General features: G+C 36.3%; 1 protein-coding gene across 2 annotated transcripts in view; it reads left to right on the top strand.

Moving 5' to 3' along the window:
• Positions 1-14,887: 14,887 nt before the first annotated feature.
• Positions 14,888-16,732, top strand: part of AASS (aminoadipate-semialdehyde synthase) — a 75,696-nt gene continuing 73,851 nt past the window's right edge. The window contains exon 1 of one of the 2 annotated variants that reach the window (XM_074268129.1): positions 14,888-14,997. The gene's annotated coding sequence lies outside the window, so the exon portion shown is untranslated. The remainder of the gene's footprint in view (positions 14,998-16,732) is intronic. The other variant, XM_074268130.1, reaches the window with a different exon arrangement.

The following is a 16,732-nucleotide window of genomic DNA, read 5'->3' on the forward strand; positions in this document are numbered from 1 at the left end:
TCAAATAAATCAAAGAGATTTCTCAATGTAGAAGCAGAAATAAATTTTATTACAACCTCCCAAGAAAGGGTGTCTCCTCCCAACAAGCAGTCAGACAAGGAGAGATGAGTTACAGAAAGAGAGCACCAAGTTATATACTCCTAACACAGAAATCCCCCACCCCCCACTGGCTTCCAATCCCAATGACCCATGAGCAGGCTCACAATCTAGTCTATCCCAGATACAAAGAATTAGGAAATAGAAATTAACCAATAGGAAATCATGAAAGCATTCATAACTTCATTTGGTATAACTCCTGCTGATATGGCAAAGTCTCATGATAGCATTCAGGGGAGGGGGACTGTTTATAAGTAAGATGATTTTTGGTAAATGAAACTAAGGCTTAGGGTTTAAACAAATTTATTCTAGTGATTCTGAGAAGTCATCACCTATCTCACTCATTCTGATATCACAGACCTATATGCTGATAATACTGTTGAAAAGGACTGAATCAAAAGCTAAGGTTTATTTTCAACAAAAATCTTAGAACTTCAACTTTAAAGTTCTGGACCATTAACTAGGAGGCATCACTAATATCTTGGTTTTCAGAGAATCACAAAGAATCCAATTGTAAGCTAGAATGTCCGGTCAAAAAACAATATGAAATTTATCAGGGATCAATATATCTTTTATTTAGACTAGTACAGGAGAGGTGACATCCCACAAGCATCCCATAAATGGGAAAATTTATCCTCTTCTTGATTTTAAATGGACAATTTTATTTTAATTTGTCTTGCAGATATCTTCACACATCATAATGCCTTATTATTGAAATGGTTTCTTTATGAAGATTTTTATTTGGGAGAAAATATCTGATAACATCCAATCAACACTGTATATTTTTTAAATAGCCAGGAATTTAATTGTTCTGTGAAATTTTCCCTAACCACAGTTATCTCGTTTTTCTTTCTACTCTTACAGTTTATTTTCTATATCATTTAATCACTCACTACTTTGGCAGGAGTGCGTGCATGTGTATGTGTGTATTGGTGTGTGTGTGTGTGTGTGTGTGTGTGTGTGTGTGTGTGTGTGTACACAAAGTTGTCTTAAGTTTACAACTAGTACTTCTGATGGGCTTGAGGTCCCTTTAAGATTCCTTTCTAATTGCCCAACCCATGGCTGACCCTGGTTCACAAATCCTGGTCAAAGGCACCCTTTGAATATATGGGCCCAGCCCCACTATCAGCTCAGCTTCCCCCAGCCCTCACCTGATCTGAGCTAACTGTAAAGCCCTATCCCCAAGAACTTGGGGGGTACCGCCCATCATCTTCTAGATATAAAAGAAACGAGCCAACTGCTTTCTTTGCAGTAGCCCTCCCAGCCAACACATGGTATCCTTCCAGCCATGTAAGGGTTCCTGCCCGCCCAGCGGCCACCTCTGGCCCTGGCGTCTTTCTAACTTAACTTTACTTCCAAATTCCTACAATAAACCTTTTATTTATCAATCTAGATTTTCAGGCCTGTAAATTCATTTTACAGGGGACACTGTGCCTCATGGGATTATTTTACTATGTGCCGAGAAATGGGGTTCTCCCTTTCCTTTCCCTCATTACTTCTATTACTAGATAGTAGAGACTATAAACTGAATGTCTTTAAAGTGCCTAATTTAGAATAGATGTCTAATTATAAATATATATTAATGGTAATGATCTCTTATTTGCAATAATTGTTATTGGTTAGCTGGATAATTTCATTGGTTTAGAGAACTCCCAGAATGTAAACCCAATCCCTAGAAGCTGTGAATTTAAGAATTTTCTGCCAGGACTCCTCAGAGTTTATTTGTCCATAATTGGGTGGTTGCCACATGGCAGAGGCAGGGTTTGACTAATAATTACAGCATTTATATCATGACTTAAAGTTTGCAAAATACTTTATGTGTGTACTGAGACAAACCCTATTCTAATTTTCACATGAAGAAACTGAAGGTGAGTTCAAATGATTTACCCATAGTCACACAATAAATATCTGCAGTGAGATTAGCTCTCATCTCTTCTTGACTCTTAAGCCTCTGAGGGATAGGATTTAGATATTGGGTCCTTTACATCTTTAACTAGCATAAAGATACTAGATGGCACAGTGGATAGTGTGCCGAATCTGGAGTCAGGAAAACCTGAGTTCAAATTCATCCTCAAATACTTAATAGTCTTCTAACTTTTCTCATTGGTAAATGAGTTGGAGAAGAAAATGACAAACTGATCCAGTATGTTTATCAAAAATACTCCAATGGAATCACAGAGTTGTACATAACTGAAAAAGTTAAAAAAAAAACTCACTTTCTTGTAGTCCAAAACTAGTTTTCTTGTTGTACCACACTGTCTCTTCTTTCTTACTTTATACTACCTCTCATTGATCTCTTTATTCACAAACAAAAAAGAAACTTACTCACTACACATATTGTATTTTGACTTTATCTTTAATCCAAAGCTGAGTCATGTCATGATTTTGTAGTATTGTAGAAATCTAAGAGCTTACTTTTATTTCTACAGAACACAGGTTCTCATACATTCTTGTGAAATGTGAATTCAGCATTTCTCTGCTTTTGGAAAGTACATAGGCTATCTAATGAAGAATGGGAGGCTTTTCTCTAATGTATCCCTCTGGAATTGTAAAAAGAAGCTTCAGAGGACACATAATACTTCATCAAGTATATATATATATAAGTATATACTTATACTTAAGTATAAATGTCTAGTTTCTTCCCTAGGCCTGACTTGTTTGACCAGATTGGGATGATTAGGGTGCTTAGAGGTATTTACATGGTCAACCATATCTCAGCTCATTTTGCTGATTAGCATATTGGCAAATAGTTTGGTTTTTTGAGTTTCTTCTCCCAAATGATGATGTAATTTTTGGTTGGACTGCTTCTTTCTGTCCTTTAGAAACCTGGGGAAATTGAGTAGGATCAGCAGAGGAACTTATATTTCTCTCTATCCCTGACTAAGCTAATTCACATCCCCAATTCTCTCCCTTCTTCTACTCCCAAAATATCCACACTTTTTTTTGAAAAAAGTCCAAATTTTAAAGACCAAAAAGGGAAAGAGGAGAAAGTATATTAAAAGAAAACAAAAAACTCCAAGGAACATTTTGTAATGGAGAAAGCAAAAATTAGTTATGGAAGAGAAATCTGAAAAGGAGACTACACTTTCAAAATTTCAGAAGAGTATAGCTACTATCCTCCTCAAGTGTCCCACTTTTATTGCCCAGCTTCAGATTGGTAGATTGGAAGCTTTCCACCAGCACCATTCAGGATTCCTAAAGAGGATAATGTAAGCCATTTGCTAGAATGCTTCACCTATTCTACTTGGATTATTTCCTTGTTTGAAGGAAAGAAAGACTGGAAATTATAGAGTTGAAATGGGGACAGGAAGGTATCCTGTTGGCAAGATATTTCATTAGTTTTTTTCCACTCTCATGGAGGTTTATCAGGGATTCTTAAGTGAGTGAGTGTGTGTGTGTGTGTGTGTGTGTGTGTGTGTGTGTGTGTGTGTGTGTGTGTGTGTGTGTGTGATAGTTCACTTTGGTAGCTTGAGAAGTTTTGTTTTTCTTAGAATAAAATTTTTTGTGGTTCTTTTAAAAAATTATTTATTTAATATTTTCCCCCAGTTACATTCAAAATATAATTTTAAAAATTGAGAAAAGCCAAACTTCAAGATTTCAAGTAAAGGTGAGTGAAATTAAAGATGTAGTTTTTCCCCCGTTCATGTTCAGGGATACCCTAAAATCTATCTGCAGAAAACTTGGGAGTCTGTGGGCTTTCATTTTAAGAACCTCTGCTCTATGTCATCATCTCAGAATTGGGAAGTTGACACTCTACCTGTGGAGAAAATTTCAGGAAGCATTCAGAAAGGAGGTAAGGTATAGAGCTCTGGGCCAAGGGTCAAGAAGATTTGAGATCAAATATTACCTCAGACACATACCAGCTGTGTGATTTTGGGCAAATCATTTAATGTCTGTTTCATTAGTTGTGAATAATAGTAACATCTCCCCTCCTTTACTGGATTCATGAGGATCAAATAACATTTGTAATTTATAGTACATAAGATCCTATATAAATTGTATATCTTACATAAATACTAGCTATAATTTTTATTATTAACAAGAGGGAAGTGGAAGTTTAAAAGGATTATCTTAATATTAATCTCCACCATCATATTATATAGCTTGTAGAGGGTAGGGATTGGTACTACAGCCATAAATTTAACAGTAGGTAAAGGAAATTTTCATTTTGATATAGTACAAGTTTAAAACTAATTATATATATATATTTTTTTTTTTAAAGATTGAGTATTCATGGAAACGCTGGAACATTTGTAACATAGCCCAACTGTAAACTGCAGTCTATAAAATAATAATAATTAATAATCATATTAGTAATAATTAACATTTGTATAGCATTTATTATGTGTCAGTAACTGTGTTAGATACTTTATACTTATCTCATTTGAAACCTCATAACAACCCTGAAAGTAGATGCTATTATTGTCCTCATTTTATGGTGAGAAAACTATACTAAGATAATTTTACCCAGAATATAATATTGAATAAGCTTAAGCTGACTCAATGGTATAGAATAAGAGTGGAAAGAATCTTTGGACTAGAAAATAGAAGACATGACTTTTTTAAAAAAAAGTAATAGTTCAGCCTCTCCCTAGATGTGTGATATAGGGCAGTAATGTAACCTTTCTGGGCCTCAACATCTCTATCTGTAAAATTAAAGGAATAGAGTCCACGATCTTCACAAATCCTTACATTTCAAAATTCCATGATTCTAATTATTAACTGATTTCTTGTCATTAAGAAAACTAAAAGATTAAGTGATTCCTAATGTCACACTGTAAAGATGAATTGAGTTCTGACTGAAAGAATCAACTCAATCATCTTTACTAATAGGTGGAACAATCATGTCTGTAATACAAAAGTCAATTAATTTTGGTGGTAGAATTTATTATAATCATTTTACCAGTAGATTGATTTTTCTTTCCGCATTCTGTAATTTTTACCTGAATATGAAAAATTAATTGGAATTCCTTAAATATATTTAGCCTAGATTTCAGGGAGATGGTTGGAAAGGGAAAACTGGTCCCAAATTAAAACTTCACTCAAAACAATATTTGTTGAGTTCATTAGTAATTATTTTGTAGTTGAAAAGACAAAGGTAAAAGAACTAAATTAAAAGATGCTTATGATAATTATGTCCTGTGGCCAAGCACTACTAATTGGAATATAATGAAACTGGACTACTTACTGTTTCTCCACATTATATTCCATCTCCCTCCTCTGCTTCTTAATCTAGCTGTACCTTGGGCCAAGAATGCACTCCTTCTTCAACACCCATTTTAAACTCTTCTTTTCCTCAAGATTTAGCTCAAGGTACAGCTTTTATATAAATACTTTCCTGATCTCCATAGCTTTCTTGTCTCCACAGTAAGGAGAATGAGCATTCAGAGGGATTACATATTGAGTATTATATACAATCCACATACATTTGAAAAACAATTTTTTCCAGTTTGACAAAATAATGGTCTGAAGAGTTGGATAAAGTAGGGCTGGATTGAATATAGAAGGTCTTAAAAATCAGACTAAGAAGCTTGAACTTCATTTTAGTAAATAATGAGGCATTATTGAGAGATGGTTTTTTATTTCTTTTAAACAAGGGAGTAAAATGATTAGAGTTGTCTATTAGGAAGATCACTCATGCATATACTCAGTCACTATCTTTCCTGCTATGATCCCTTACCTTCAAAATAATAACATTTATGTAGTATTTTAAGGTTTATAAAATGTCTTTTTACTTAATAACTGTATAGTAAAATAACGTTTTATTCACACTTTACAAATAAGTAAACTAAATCTTAGAGCAATGACTTGTCCAAGATCATGTGATTGGTTAGTGACAACTAACCAATCACATGATTGGTTATATTTATATTCAAAGAGGACCAGACTGACATCACTATGTTAGAATAGAGTTTTAGTATGTCCCACTATGGCTGATCAGACCAATATAAGTTCAGAATGCTCTCTCACAGATTGCACACAAATGATCCCTTTGAATATTTGGGGTAACTTCTCTAATTTGTTCTAATGTTCTTTTCATATCACCATGGTAAAATTAATCTAGGTTCGGAATTCACATTCAACAGGCGTAGGTTTAAAGAGAGTGGGTTCAAGTTTATTACTGCGTAAAACCTTGATTTAAATAAGACTTAAGAGAAGAGGAAATTCATAGCACAAAAGTAATACACAATTAACAAACACAGTAGCTATTATAACAAACAAATAATATACTACATACATCATCACCACTCTGAGGAAGCACCAATGTCTCCCTTCCTTGAATGGGAGGATTCATGGTCATAATTATTCAGAGTCTTGAGTGGGAGCCATTGCTAGGCAATTTTGTATAAAACTTCTTAACCCAAATCCTCAAAGTCCCTTTCCACTAAGGGGTTTTTATAGACTGAGAACAAAGAAAGCTATGCTAAATATTTTCATTTGATATATGACTTTTGAGACATAGCCGTCTCCTAGGTATAGGATGCTCCATCATAAGAGGCCCACAAAGAAGAATATTTGTTCATTCCCTTAGGAAAACTGTGTTTATTTAAAGAACTGGTCAAGTGTCTGGGTTAAACATGGCCTGCAACAAAAGATACTCATTTATTAATGCACAAGAAAGGATGGCCTTCCTTTATGCTTTTCTGGAATTCTATCAGATAACTGCAAGCACATTTTCACGTTTTCAGCAAAAAGAAGTTACACAAAAGACATAGCTGAGACTTACTTAAACAATCCTTTCTCAGTAGGATTCCTTACACCATGCTGATATTCTTATGAGTTTCCATTGCTACTACACTAATAGCTACTTTTTGAAAGAAACAAACAAAAATCCCTCATAGTTAATAATGGGTTCAAAAGTGGGCAAAAAAAAAAAAAAAAAAAACTACAACTAAAATTAAGTCAGGCAGGTAGGTGGTATAATGGATAGATTCTAGGGTTTGGAGTCAGGAAAACTATTTCTGAGATCAAATCTGGCTTCAAACACTTATTAGTTCTATGACAGTGAGCAAATCATTTAACCCTGTTTTCCTTAGTTTCATAATCTATGACACAAGTTGGAGAAGAATATGAAAAACCACTCTTGTATCTTTGTCAAGAAAACTTCAAATGAGGTCATGAAATGTTGGATGTGGCTGAAATAACTAAACATCAATATGAAGGTCTACAACATCTTTCTTGTAGATATTCATATTCATTGTACCTTTTGGGGTTTTCTTTGTCATATTAAATTTTCTAACTATGCATTCCCTTTTGGTTGATTTTGGGGCCTCCTTTATATTTTTAATAAAAATAAGAAACTTTTTCCTCTCATATTTTATCTTATTAATTTTAATGTATAATTGTGGCCTGTCAAAAACTTCTTGACTACTAATTCTTTCTACCAGTTTATTATTGCTCCCTCCACAAGTTTAATTAACATACTTTTTATAACTTCATCCAATTTATTGATTTTTAAAAAGTTGAATGACACAGGGCTAAAGTGATATTCTTGGAGTATCTTTAGAGATGACAGCTGTCATTTGTTCATTATTGTACAGAGTTTGGAGCTCACATGAGATATAGGAGAGCCATGCTTCATAATTTCAGCTCCTCCTCCTCCTCTTTCTCCTCCTCCTCCTCCTCCTTTTCCTCCTCCTCCTCCTCCTTCTTCTTCTCCTTCTTCTTCTTTTCCTTTTCCTTCTCCTTCTTCTTCTCCTTATTCTTCTTTTCCTTCTTCTTCTCCTTCTTCTTCTCCTTCTCCTTCTCCTCCTGGGAACTGGGGCCATGATTAAGAGGGACGGCCGGGGGGCATTCATATTGTGCCGCTAGAGGTGAAATTCTTGGACCAGCACAAGATGGACCAGAGCGAAAGCATTTGCCAAGAATGTTTTCATTAATCAAGAACGAAAGTCGGAGGTTCAAAGACGATCAGATACCATAGTAGTTCTGACCATAAACGATTCCGACTAGTGATCCGGCGGCGTTATTCCCATGACCCACCAGGCAGTTTCCGGGAAACCAAAGTCTTCTTATTTTTTATTCTTCCCTTTGGTTTGGTAGTTTTACCAGATTGTCATTTCCCATCTAATTGTTCAAAATGCTTCCTTTTAATGATTTGATTTAAGTCTTTCAATGTTTTATCTTTCAGAGAACTGATACTAACTAATCTCTGATACTAACTAGCCTCTAGTTTGTAAAATTCCCCTTCATCTCCTTTCTAAAAAAAACAAAAAACAAAAAACAAAAAACAAAAAAAAACATTGCTTACCTCCAAGACAATAGTTGTCTATCTCAAGAAAACAATCCTAATGCCTTTCTTTGTTCTTTATTTTTTCTTAAAGATCATCAATACTGGTGAATATTTGGAAGATAGGAATTTGGAGTCTCATTTTTATAGGGGTGTGGTGGGAGATAGACTAACTTTGATCTGTGCCATATTGTGATCAGTCCCTTAACATATCTGCATCCATTTTAGAACTTTCAACAAAACTTTAAAGTTAACACATCCAAGTCATCTCAAAGTTATCAGCATCACATGGTTTTTTGGTTGTACCATGGAAGTCTGAAGTTTTTCTGAGTTTTACATATCATAGAACTATAAGACCCTGACAGCAAAGTCTAGAATTCCCCTGATTTAACTCATATATTCAGAATGTGATTTTTGGTTAATATATGACACAGTTTGTAAATCACTGTCCTTTGATTTTTGGAAAGATGTGCACATGACTTCTAGGTTTTCTTTTGCAGTCTTACTCCCTGCTATTGTTGCTTTCTATTGGCCACACATAAATTTATGATAGTTACTGCAGATGGGAGGTTGTTGATAGAGACCAGAATAAGATACAAATTGAACACATTGTACAACCAAGTTTGCAATTTTTTTTCTAGAAGATTATTATATGACTCACCAGGAACTTGTAACCTGAATACAATGAGTACAGTATTATATGAGTACAGTATGAGAACAATGACTGCATACAATTCTATTCACTTATCTGGATTATTCATTTTATTCAATCAATAAGCATTTATTAAGTGCTCAATATATGTCAGGCACCATACTGAGCCATAAAGAGAAAATAAAAGTAAGAGATAGTTCTTAACCTCAAAATGCTTACAGTCTAATGGAAGAGGCAACAAGTAAACAGCTGTGTCCAAAAAAGTGATGTACAGGATAAATGGACACAATGAACAGAGACAAGGTATTAGAATGAAGATGAGTTAGGAATGGCTTCCTGTAGAGGGTGAGACTTAAAGGAAACCAGGGACATGAGTAAGTAGAAGTGTGGAGGGGAAACATTCCAGGTCTGGGAGAAAGCCATAAAAAATGCCTAGAGCTAAGAAAAGGAGATTCTTGTTTTTGGAATAGTCAGAAGGCTAGTGTCACTGGGTGAAACTGTATATCTGTGGAAGAAGATAAGAAGCAAGAATGGTAGTAATGTGTAAGAAGACTGGAAAGGTGGGAGGGGGATGGGAGATAAACAACAAAGGGTTTCGAATAACAAACAGGATTTTATATATGTAATCCTGGAGGAGTTAAAGAGTTATTGAATCTTATAATTTCCTTGTAGTCTTTTTAAGCCTGGAAGATTGCTTCCTTTCAGAGAGAGATGGGAAAAAAGCAAGTTGAATACTTTCACTATCAACCATTCTTACATTCTTATTCCTCCACCTCCTCCCTTAGATCCTAAGCAGACTTCTTATTTAGGAAGGCAGTCTTCCACAATTTTCTATAACATGCCAGATTTTTACAGTCACATAATTGAATAAAAGGTAAAGAAATATAAGACCCACAGTGTCTATTGCTTGTTGGCGTTACACACACACACACACACACACACACACACACACTTTCTCTCTCTGTATATACACGTTATATCTATGTAATCAAATAACAAATTTATAAAATAAAAATGTAAATATAAGTAAGGTAAGAAATGTATAATAAATCTGGAAAGATATGATGAAGCCCAGCTTATAACGATCTTTAAATGTCATACCAAGTAGCTTACATTTTATCCCACAGGCAAAAGGGATTTACTGGTACATTTTGAAAGTGAAATAGTTAGACTAAAAACAGTTTAATATGAAAATAACTTTGACAACTTTATTGAGGAGAGATTGGATAGGGAAGAGTCTTGAAGAAAGGAAGCCTTACTAGGAAATATTATAATAGTCCACCTAATGTACATCTATCAGGTTGGTAAAGTACCTGGGGATGACACCTTTAAATGTGGAGAACCTTGGAAGTCTGCTTTCTGGGACCTTTGTGATGATATCTAAGAGGAATGTTTTGAAGTGTCTTAAGCATAAGTAGACATTTTCTAAGTGATTCCAATCAGCTAATTATATGATAGAGAGTTAAGCTGTCAGATTACTGGTCTCCCCCATCAGAAATTTGAAATAACCAATACTGAGCTCATCAACTTTTCCCCAAAACCTGCCCTCCTCCCAACTTCCCTTTTTCTAGTGATGGTATTTTTCCAGTCACACAACACACTTGAGTCTGGATTACCTACTTTTCTTCATCATCTAATAAAATGATAAGTCTTCTCAATTCTATTTTTGAATTTTTCCTTCCTCCTCTAATAAGATGATAATCACACTAGCTCAGGACCTTATGCTTCTTGTTTAGGTTTTTAAAAATAGTTTCCTAATTGATTTCTGGGCCCCAACTTCATACAGCTTCCCAAATAATCTTCATCTAAAGGATAAGATAGAATCTCATCAGCATGGAATTTTATCTTTAATAATCTTGATTCAAACTACCTTTCAGCTTTAATTCAATGTTTTCTCTATATTTTAGCCAGACAATATGACTAGTGGTCCTCAGTTTTGTTCTTTTCATTTAAATTAATTCTTACAAGACATTCATCTTGCTTGGAATCCATTCTTTTCCCATTTTTACCAACTCAAATCCTTCTTTTAAAAAAACATTTTTTTATAAATGAGGCAACTGAGGTAGAAGAAAGTTAATTGGCTTGACCATGATCACACAACTGGTAAATGTCTGGGATTAGAATTGAATTCAGGTGTTCCAGACTCCAGGTTTAGAGATTCTAAATAGCTATGCGACATTGGGCAAATAACTTAATCTGTCAGTGTCCCAGAGAGTCTCTAAGAATAATCTGTATTGGTGGGAGAGGAGGGGGAGAGAGAGAGAGAGAGAGAGAGAGAGAGAGAGAGAGAGAGAGAGAGAGAGAGAGAGAGAGAGAGAGAGAGAGAGAGAGAGAGAGAGAGAGAGAGAGAGAGAGAGAGAGAGAATGAGAGAGACAGAGACAGAGACAGAGACAGAGACAGAGACAGAGATCTGTATTTGCAAAAAGACCACTATGAAAATAATTGAACCTTATGGGTCAAAAGCAATGACAAAGGATGAAAAAGGTACCAAACAATTTACAAATAATGAAATTGACCACATTTTAGCAGAGAAAGATGTATTTTGGATATAGAAATTATCCCTGAGCTAGCTGTCTATAGTCAGATTATTTATTTGTTAAAGCTAAAATCTAAGATCTAAGAAGAAATAATAACAATGAAGAAAATATGTAATATATAATTAAGTTTTAATCTGGAATTATTATTATTATATTTTTGCTGAGGTGATTGGAGTTAAGTCACATAGCTAGGAAGTGTTAATTGTCTGAGGCCACATTTGAACTCAAGTCCTCCTCACTTCAAGGTTGGTGCTCTATCCACTGAGCCACCTGGTTGTTTCTAATCCAGAATTATTTAAACAAACTATTGAATGTTTTAAAGGGAAATAGTCAACTGAAATTACACCAATAACCATAATAATTTCATCCTGAAATTAATTCAATGTAAATTATGAGGAGGAAATCTAAAGAACCCAGAAGGAATCTTAATTAGCATACTTTTGATTTACATGTCAAAGAGCCATGGCTGCCAAAGGTAATATGAGTTTAGAATATAAACTCTTTTATAAAATCTTGTGAACAAGGATAATAGGAGAGATTATGAGTAGTAACATCTCATAAAGCAGCGGAAAACAGTAGAAGGTAAAACTAATCTGAAAAAGCTAGGCAAGATGTCCAAATAAGCAGAGGAATCTCAAAGTGAATAAAGGATAATGACAAAAAGAACAAAAATTGAAAATATTTGCAAAATTATTAGAGCAAGCAATGTTCTTCATAAAAGATAAAGGAAGATAAGTCTTCTGACTCAAATTCCATCCTTTTTCTGTGCAAGGAATTCTGTGTGCTAGGCACTGATGATTAATGCAAAGAAACATAAGAGCATATTCCTGATTTCAAAGAGCTTGAAGTCTAATAGGGAAGGAAAAATACAAATATAAGTAAACAAACTTTAAAAAATGGAAGCTCAATGAATTCAGAGGGGATGCAAAAATGTCCTAAAAGATGTAAGGATAAAGAAATCACAAGCAGTTGTACCATTAAGTAAGGTTTCCTAAAAGATATATTGAAGACTTGGAAAGGGAATTGGTAAAGGCAATGTTGGGTAGTAAGGCAGATAGTGAGAAGATAATCAAGGTCTTGGAGCAGGCTAGAAATAGGAGGGTCACATCAGTTTGTACTAACTCACCAATAGTTCTGAGGTAGCAATTTCAAACTTGTGTTTGGAAGATTACTCCATGAAGTAAAGGTGGTAAAAGATACCTGAGATGTCAAATCTGGGTGACTTGAAGAACTTTCACAGCAGTATGGAAAACATAAAAAGGAGAGTGTTTTTAGGGAAAGATAATGATTGAATTTGATTATTAATATGTTGAGTTTAAGGTATCAGAGGGACATAGATGTCTATCCTGCAAATCAAAAGGCTGGTCTGGAACTCAGGAGAATATTCAGGGAGACAGACAGTTTAGAGGAGTCTTTACTAGAGGTAATAGCTCAAGGTGTGACTTTCTTTAAGATGGCTAAAATTCTATCTTTTCCTGATCTCTTCCCACTAGAAGAACTTTTCTCCAGAGATTGTCTCCCATTTACATTTGTGTATATTTTATAAATTAAGTAATGATTTGTTTGGTATCTCCTTTATTAGAAAATGAAGAAGCAACATGTTCTTTTCTATGTTTGTATCACTTGTTCTGGCAACCCAAAGCACTTCATAAATAGTTGTTGACTGACTACATTCTACATTGTAACAATAGATAGTTTAAGAAGGTCTCCCACTGCATCCAGGGCTATCTCCTACGGGCCTAATCTATATCTTTGCACAGTCAACCCTTACTTAAATCCAATTCACTTGCATTTCATGGCATCACCTCCCTGATATCATGGTCCTTTTCAAGAAAGGACAAACAACAGCCTCTGTGGGTAGAACTGTCCCACTGGGGATCTGGATGGAACTGGTTACTTGGCAACGCAGCTTGTGCTCCTTTTATCCTTCCTTCCTTCCTTCCTTCCTTCCTTCCTTCCTTCCTTCCTTCCTTCCTTCCTTCCTTCCTTCCTTCCTTCCTTCCTTCCTTCCTTCCTTCCTTCCTTCCTTCCTTCCTTCCTTCCTTCCTTCCTTCCTTCCTTCCTTCCTTCCTTCCTTCCTTCCTTCCTTTCTTTCTCTTTCTTTTCTCCTCTTCTGTCCACATAAAATATCATATTCTTACTTGTGGGTATCCTACATTCCCAAAGGAATGTAGTTTTTCTTTTTCTTTTTTTAAATGCTAAAGCTCCCCAATGTATCTTAGGATTTACTGGCTTAATTTCCGATAACTCTGGCTCTCATTGATTAGCCAAAAATAGGTCCCAGTTGATCATTGTTTGGGCCCTGATTGATTCAGAGTGAATATAAATTGGAATTGTTTCTATTCTGAGAGTTAGCCCCTTCCATATTGGATTTTTTTTCCCCAGATAAGATATTAGATAGAGGCTACTTTTTGCCTCATTTCTTACTTAGCCTTAAACACGGAATGGGCTTTGCCTCAGTCAAACTGTTAAAGACCTTAACTTAAAAAAGTCAAGATCTCCCACTGCAGCCAGGGCCATCTCTAGTCATCCTGGTCTATATCTGGCTACTAAACTCAGATGGCTCTGGAGGATAGAGTGAGGTTGGTGACATTGCATAACAACAACAATAAAAAACAACAGGTAACATAAAAACTAAGTTAGTTTTACTAGGCCCTACCAAACTTCACTTTCCCATCTGCTGTTATCTAACTCTTTGTCTAGTCACAAAGGATACCTGGGATATAAGCTGGTGTTCATACAATTCATTTTCCCTTGGGCATATGCATAGAATCACAGATCTAGAAGGGATCTTAAAATGAAGGTTCAGTGGCATTTGTATTTTGAGTTGAGTTTCAGGTAAGTCATGATTTTCTCAAACAGCTGACATGAACAATCCCAGGTCAGGAATCAAGGCCTTCTCTCTGCCATTTCAGGGTCCTAACTCCGACAGCATGTGGCTTCTCTAAACACTAGGAACTCTCTTGCGCCAGTAGCATATTGAAGGTAATGGTCACGGAACAAACTTTTGGAATTGACAGTGAAGAGTAATATTTATGCAAATATGCGTACATTTTCGTCAAGTTACTGGGGACTGCGTTTTTTAGTTCATTTCTACTAACGTCATTCCCAGAGTCTTGTTTCACTGTGCCAGGGACTGTAACAAATCTGATCAATACGAGCTGTGTCCCCTAAGAACAGCGACCCTGGGAGCAAAGCCCGCTGGTCACAGATCCAGAAACCGGGAGGGTATGACATAATACCTGGCAGTGCCTCCAATTGGTGGAGGAAGAAGGTTGTTCCCTTACTGTGAGAGTCGATTGGTCGTGGGAGCAAGAGGCGTGGCGTCCCACAAAAGTTCAGCAAACATCTCCTCTTATCCCTTTCCCTCCCCCCCCCCCCCAATTTGTTTCTTTGAATTCCAAGCTTTCACGGCAGAGATTGGAAACTACCGCGGGGGATCCCAGTGCACGCCCCGAAGCCTCGAAGTTCCCAGAACAAGGTAAGGAAGAGATGGTCCCTGAAACGTGGACGGGATGGGGATGAGGACGGGGTCGGCCTTGGAGATGCGCTCTGAACCTCAAGATGAATGTTCCAACTGCAGCTCTGGGAGAGGGAGCTGAAAAGTTTAAGAGTGGCTACTCCCAGTCTGCCCTATTTTAGCCCCCAGTTCATGGTATCTTTTTCATTTTATCCAGAGAGAAGGAAGTAATCGGAGAATAGGGGAGATGTGTCGATCTCACGTGGCCTGTTCTCTACTTCGAATATTGTGTGTGTGTGTGTGTGTGTGTGTGTGTGTGTGTGTGTGTGTGTGTGTGTGTGTGTGTGTCTGTGAGAGAGAGAGAGAGAGACAGAGAGAGACAAAGAGGGGGAGAGAATAGGCACTGTAGGAGAGACACCGGGAAGGCTAGTGAGTGCCCTTCCTCCATCCATGTCTTGGTTATTTTATTTCTTTTGTTTCTTGTAGGGCACCCGTGACAATGTCTCTCTTCTTGCCTTTTTTTGCTTTAACTTCTAATCGGGAACATTCTGCCTATTTTGGATTCATCCATTCTTTTCCGAGGCAGGGGAGGAAATCTGGTCCCTGTTCTCTCTTATTTTCTCTCCCCCCGCCCCCCCCTCCGCGCTTCACTTCCCTTTCCTTTCCAGGTCTGTCCTATGCCCAGACCCAGGCCATAGATGAAAAGAGGGAGAAAATAAATTCCCTATCGGATGAACAGAATTATATCATCTATGCTAGGATGAGGTCAAAACTTTCTTATTAGGGCCGAATGGCTTTTAAGGGTTTCGGGTGCTCTGTTCCTAACGGTTTTTTTTAACCTTTTTATTTTACCAGGATAAATTGGAAATTAATTGAATTGATCTCTCTCCCCCGTTCCTCCCCCCCCCCCCCCTTTCCCCATCCATGCTTCACAAAGCTGCGGAACAAATCCTACGGAAGCACAATTGGAAACTTGCCACACTCCTTTGCTCCCAAACTTCCTGAATTCTTTATTGCCTCTAGAGTTCATAGGATCATGAATTTAGACCTGGGAGGAATTTTAGAAGTCAATCCTCCTCAATCACTTCATATTGCAAAGAGGTCAAAGCAAAATACAAACTTCTTAACCTGACATTGAAGGCTTTCCACAGTATGGCTCAAAATTACCTTTTAAAACTTGCCCTAGCAATCCCTCTCCTCACATGCGGTTTACCTGCAGAACTAGCTCATTGTGTTCACCCAACTCACTCAGCATTTATCTCCTATCTATTTTACTTGGAATTCACTCCTTTTCAGAATCTTTAAGGTCTTTCAGGGTTCCATTTCCTATATAAATGATCCTGATCCTGGTTCTTAGCGCAATGAACTGTTTTGTGTTATCTTAAATTCACATATTTGTATGGTACAGAATCAAAGAATGGATTCAATATCTAACTTTACCACTTACTCTCTGGATGGTCTTGGATAAATTAGTTAGCCTCTCTGAGTTCCATTTTCTATAAAATGAAGAATCATGAATAGATGACCTTCAAATTTATTTCAAACTAAGATTATATATCTGCATTAGAATTTAATTCCTTTGAGGGCAGAAACTTTTCATTTCTAGTTTTTTTTTTTTTTTAATGCACAGTTCTTTGCATGTAGCTGGTGGTTAACAAATGTTAGTGGGACTGAATTAAGTTTGCATGTAGCTGGTGGTTAACAAATGTTAGTGAGACTGAATTAAGTTTGCATGTAGCTGGTGGTTAACAAATGT

This window comes from Sminthopsis crassicaudata, chromosome 5 (assembly GCF_048593235.1).
Source record: "Sminthopsis crassicaudata isolate SCR6 chromosome 5, ASM4859323v1, whole genome shotgun sequence".
Classification (NCBI taxonomy): domain Eukaryota; kingdom Metazoa; phylum Chordata; class Mammalia; order Dasyuromorphia; family Dasyuridae; genus Sminthopsis; species Sminthopsis crassicaudata.